Source organism: Bidens hawaiensis, unplaced genomic scaffold, assembly GCF_021521415.1.
Source record: "Bidens hawaiensis isolate Kalapana, Puna unplaced genomic scaffold, B.hawaiensis_p1.1 tig00045576_1, whole genome shotgun sequence".
NCBI lineage: Eukaryota > Viridiplantae > Streptophyta > Magnoliopsida > Asterales > Asteraceae > Bidens > Bidens hawaiensis.
The window spans coordinates 91,691-97,688 of NW_027498126.1; the positions used below are offsets into that span (position 1 = coordinate 91,691).

At 35.8% G+C, this 5,998-nt stretch overlaps 1 pseudogene; it reads right to left on the bottom strand.

The window, feature by feature from the left end:
• Positions 1-1,774: 1,774 nt before the first annotated feature.
• On the bottom strand, positions 1,775-3,296 carry LOC143595857 (uncharacterized; annotated as a pseudogene).
• Between the last annotated feature and the right edge of the window lie 2,702 nt (positions 3,297-5,998).

Sequence of the window (5,998 nt, forward strand, 5' to 3'; positions counted from 1 at the left end):
TTATTTTTTTTTATCTCCTTTTAACTTTCATTTCCTTTTAAGAATTTTATTTTACATATTACTTTCATGTAACATTTTTTTTTATTTTATGGCCTCTCTTTAAAATATTAAATTAAAATTGTAAAGTTTTTTTCTCACCTTTTTGTGTTTATTGTCCTTGATCATAATAATAATATTTATTATTATCATTAGCGATGCACTAATTTAAACGTTCACTACAGCTATATAAAAAATCGACTTGGCGCGTAAAAAATGTTTTAAATTTTCTACGTACATGTAACATATATATAATATGTAAAAAAATTGTTACGTTGAGTTCTTTCGAGTTCTTAAAACTCAAAGTGATTCTTAAAAGAAATCAACTATACACACACACACACGCTTAAAATTAAAAAAAAAAGATATTACAAATATTTACAGTATTAATACTAAAAAATAAATTAATAGTAATACTAGATAGTTTTTAATTTGATATATGTAGTGGAGACTATTAAGTGAAAAAAATGTTGTAGGGACCAATATGTATATAAATAATGTTAAAAGCTAATAGTAATTGATCTAATAAGTTCAGAGGGGCTGTATATTTAGAAAAAATGGAATAGAGGGGGGGGGAGGGGTTACGTTTAGCAGCACCCAATAGTTATTTAGATTATAAATAAAAAAGAAATGTGTAACTTATCCCAAATAGTTGTTACTTTCCATACATGAAAAAACAAACTTGTATTAAAATGCCCCTAATCATAAAATAAAAAAATTATAATCAAAATAAAATATAAATAAAAAAATCATGATGGGTTATACTGACTTATTGCACTTCTCGCACTAAAAACATTTATGAAATGAACCTAATCATATATATATATATATATATATATATATATATCACACATACTAATATAACACTATTAAACCAAAACCCACATTGGCGACAAATTCTCGTCGCCCCACCCATTGCCGACCCCCTTATCGCCCCTCGGCGCGGTGTTCTTACCCCAAAACTCAATTTGTCGCCCAGTTTGTCGCCCTATTACGCACATCCTTAAAATGCCCAAAATAAGTAAACAGAACTGGGTAAGGACGAAGTCATCAACTAAAAGTAATAGCAATGGAAAGACAATAAGAGTAAGATGCATCATGTGAATTCACACTAAAAGAGACCCACACTTGCAGGTCCTGCTAACCAAAATTTGTGGTCTTGCTAAAATAAATAAATAAATAAATAATAAATCATTTAAAACATATATGTGTTGTCGGATTTTTCAAACAAAACCACACGACCGCCACGGTCTCCCGTTGCAAGAAGATCACCATATTTATTAAATTTAATAGCTGAAACAATTCAACTTCAGTGTGTTGTCATGATAGAAGATAGTCACAAACTTATACTAAATACATATAATGATATAAACAATTACTATTGAAATATCTATTTGTATAACTATAACTTTAAGCTAATAATATGTAAACTTCAAACTTACCATATAAGCTATATTATAATAACATTTTCCATGCCAATTTGAAAACCTAAACACCTGAAATTAATGTATCAGATTGTATCTTTTTCCTAAACCCTTTGGGAATGTTAAAATCACCAATTAACATATGCAGACTAAATTTCGATCAGTTGCGACAAAATTTAAATCATCTAAACACAACCAATCGAAATCAAAGTTAAGGCATACTGAAATCAAAGATAAGACCATTCGAATCACAAAATTATTAGAATACATGTACTATTGGAAGTCAAATGTCCATATAACACAATGTAGAAAGCTTAGAAATAATATAAACTAGTTTTGTACCCGCCGCGTTGCGGCAGTGCATTAACATGCTTTCGGTTGGTATATGCGGTAAAACCCGACTGTTGACACACCGAGCCGACACGAATTCTTTCGGTGTCGGTTATGTTTTTTACGTCGGTAAATCCGAACATTAAGGCGGCGAGTCGACACAAAGTCGTTAAGTGTTTGAGACAATACCCGTTGATCATAGTGGTATAATGCATAACATCTGGAATCATTTTCTTACCTTTCATTTCTTGTAGCAAGAACATAGCCTCATCCATTTTCCCTAGTTTACATAACGCATCAATCGCGATGTTATACACGACTTCATCAAGAAAGAAACATGATTTCATATACTCCATAAAATAGTATACAACTTCATCATGCATACCTAATTACCTATATCACACAAACATTGCAATATCGCGCTCACTATCACACAACGGTTTTAATCCCACCTGCTTCCATTTCCTCATGAAGAGCTAGCGCCTTTCGTATGTCTCTGTTATTACAATACCCTTGAATTAACGCACAATAACATAACACATCAGGGACAATATCAGAACTTTTCATATCAACCAACACACTTTTAGCTTCTTCTACCTTCGACTCTTTAACAGAACGTCTAATTATCGAAGCATAAGCGTAAACTCTAACCACCATGTTCGCCTCACGCAAGGTTTTCACAATCTCGTACGCGTAATAAGCTTTTCCGTTGGAACAAAGCCCGTCAATATACGTCCCGTAAGTAAACCGATCACACTCCATTCCAACCTCTCTCATTTCTCGAAACACATCAAACGCTTCCTCCAAACAACCCTTTCGACAAAGCCCTTTAATCCGTATCCCATACGTGTACACATTCGGAGCCAATCCTTTTCGCTTCAACTGCTTAAAAACCGGCTCAAACATATCCAACTTCTCCCAACTAATCAACTCGTTCAACAAATAATTACACACGCGTGTCGATAACACAAATCCACCTCTTTTCATTCTATACAACACATCCATCGCCTTGTCAAACCTTCCAACGATCACATACACCTTGACCAACACATCAACAGCATCTACCAAACTACTGCCCTTCGAACCGACGGGTTGCAGCCGAATCTCGTCAACCAAGGCTTCGAACAAGTCGGATATCAAAAAGATAAAAGACCCACGACCATCAATATTAATAACATCCAAGAACATATAATACAACTTCATCTCCTTACCATACTCACACAACAATCTAATAACTGCAATGTAGGTAACGACGTCGTGTTTGAACCCGGATTGGTTTAATTTGGATATAAATGAGAGTGCAGTTCTGGGTTGTTTGCTTAAGCTGTGTAATGTTTCGATGGTTGTAAATTTGTCAAATTTGGTGGTGTTATTATCGTCGACGTGATCGGATAATGTGAATTGGGGGAAAGATGAAATAGACCTAATTTGGAGGTTAAATGAGTGTAGAATTAGATTACGGAAATGGGTTAATTGGATAAATGAAGAGCACATGTGGGTTTGGGTTAAATTGCCGATAGGAATATGAAATTGATGAGTTTGAATTGGTATTCAGGTGTTGTGTTGTGATCATGAAGAATTGGGTCAGAATATGCCAATATTGCAATCAAGAACCTTGTTTTAAGGTTTTGATTGGGCGGCTGCTTTGGGTTAATATTACTGGAATTGGGTTTCAACGGCGGTGGCGGTGACGGTGAGGGTTTAAGCGGTGGTCGGAGTACTGGTTTAAGAGGTTGCGGAGATGGAGATTGTTATTAATAAAAAAACACAGACTGGTTTCGAACTTGCGCAGGCATGGTAGGCGGTTAACAGGAGCCGGAAAACCAACAGAACAACATCTGTTGTCTTTAAACCCAACAAAAATATATCTATTATATAGAACATCAAAGACACAACCTTAATGTGGCACCGACATTTCAATATTTATCTTATATACAATACAACATCAACGCATAAACTTCAACTTCAATTTACATGTTTTAAGCTTTTTATGCATTTTTGTTATAATCATAGAATTCATTCATTTCATTTTGTTGCATAAAAAGCCAGTTTGTGGAGATGGACCAAAAGACATGAATTGAATTGGAAAATAATGACACGAAATATTCAATATTAGATAGTTAATTACATGTTGATATAATTCACATCTAGCTCATATTCTCCTTAAACATCACCATAGTGCACTCTGCAATGAATCTTTAGACTAAAAGCGAAAATCAAAATGAAACTCGACATTCTGATATGCATATTCCTCAATTGACACCTTAATTTCAAAGTTCAAATTCCCCCAAGGGTGAAATTAGAAACCCTAGCTTTCACATAAAGTGAACAATTTGACTAAGTTTGAAGATATAATCAAGTAAAGAAGAGATACAACAGTTACCTTAGAGAGTGGAAAAGTATACTGAATGAATTTTGGTGGCTCCCGGTTTCTTCGATCAACGAATAGCGTTCATCGGTTTTTGTGGCTACCGAAAAGCACGTGGAAAAGTTAGAATCGCCATGCATTGCCAGCATAGACGGCCGGAAGCGTCGTCGGCAACAATGGACAATACCTCAATTTCTCTCTCTAAAAAACGATTGAGAACTCTCTATCCCACGGCTGTGTCGTACTGGAGACATAGACGTCGCCGGTGAGTAAAGGTTGTTTTGTGAAAAGACATCGATTTAGAATCGCCATCTGTCGTGTAAGGCCCCGTTACCGGTGCCCTACATTGAACGTTGAATTTACTCATTAACGCAGTTCTAAATATCATAATTAATTAAAACTTTCGCGGAATAATATAAAACATCACCCATTCGTCACGAATATCCATAATTTGTCTTTCAAAACATAACATAAATTAAAACATTCAAAACATCATTTCATTCTTCAGATGCCAGCCTCTGCGATCCTGCCATGTGTCCATCTCACACCAGCTGTCTCAATCTGTTAACATGCGTGCATACTAAAAGTCAATTACGCTGAGTGGATTCTAGTTAATCACATAACTTACTTTACATACATATATACGTGCCCGAAGGTATGCATTACATATATAACTTGTTCATCATTCGTCCATACACATTCATAGCTAACCTTACATTATAAGGGCATTTCACCCTACATACCTCGGATATTATTAGGGTCCGGTGCCCTCCATCCTCGGATATTATTAGGGTCCGGTGCCCTCAATCCTCGGATATTATTAGGGTCTGGTACCCTCCATCCTCGGATATTATTAGGGTCCGGTCACCCTTTCTTCCATACCTCCATATCATACTTTTCTATATACATAATTGTAAGTTTCATACGTACATACATCATTCCTTCTTCATCTACAACATACACACACACACACACATATATATATACATATATATATATCATCAAACCATTACCTGGCAGTACATGCAATATCCAACGATCGTTCACGTACCGACAAGAAATCATTCATACATTTCACATAATACATATATGGCATACACTTATCACTTAGGATAAGTGTATTGACTAATCACATCGAGTATGCATACCTGAAAAAATAACAAGGAATGGGGCTAGATACTCACTTGAATGCGATTACATTCGCCGTTAATAGTTATTCCCTTCTTTAGCTGTGCGCGACTAACTGTATAACAATTACACGTATCAATTATCTATCACTACCCATATCGCGTTTCTAGTCTCATGATAACCCTCAACGGACGGGGGTCCGGGGGCAGCGCCCCTGGCAGCGGGGTCTATGGGCGGCAGCCACTAGCAGGGTCCAAGGGGCAGAGCCCCTTGCTGGGTCGAGCTGCCAGGTCAGCTTGGAAAAATTTTATTTCCATTAATTGTCTTAACACATTTTCCATTAGAATTTTAAATCATTATTAAATTTGCTAACTTAAAAAGTTCGAGGACTTCTTTGTAATTAATCCATTCTTTTCTAAGTCCAGGGACTGTTCTGTCACTTTGCTAAACTTCTAGTTCGTTACTTTGGTCTTAACGAATTGGTTTGTCATAACGAACTGGTCCTTGTAACGAATTGAACCCTCTAACGAACTGGTCCTTTGACGAATCAGTCTCTATAACGAACCAGTCCATGTAACGAATTGGACATTCTAATCCGTTATCTTTGTTAATGAATGGTCATAACGAATTGGGGTTAATTCGTTATCTTTTCTATAACGAATTTGGGTACGAACTAAGGCTAGTTCGTTAAGATTCCATTAACGAATCACTT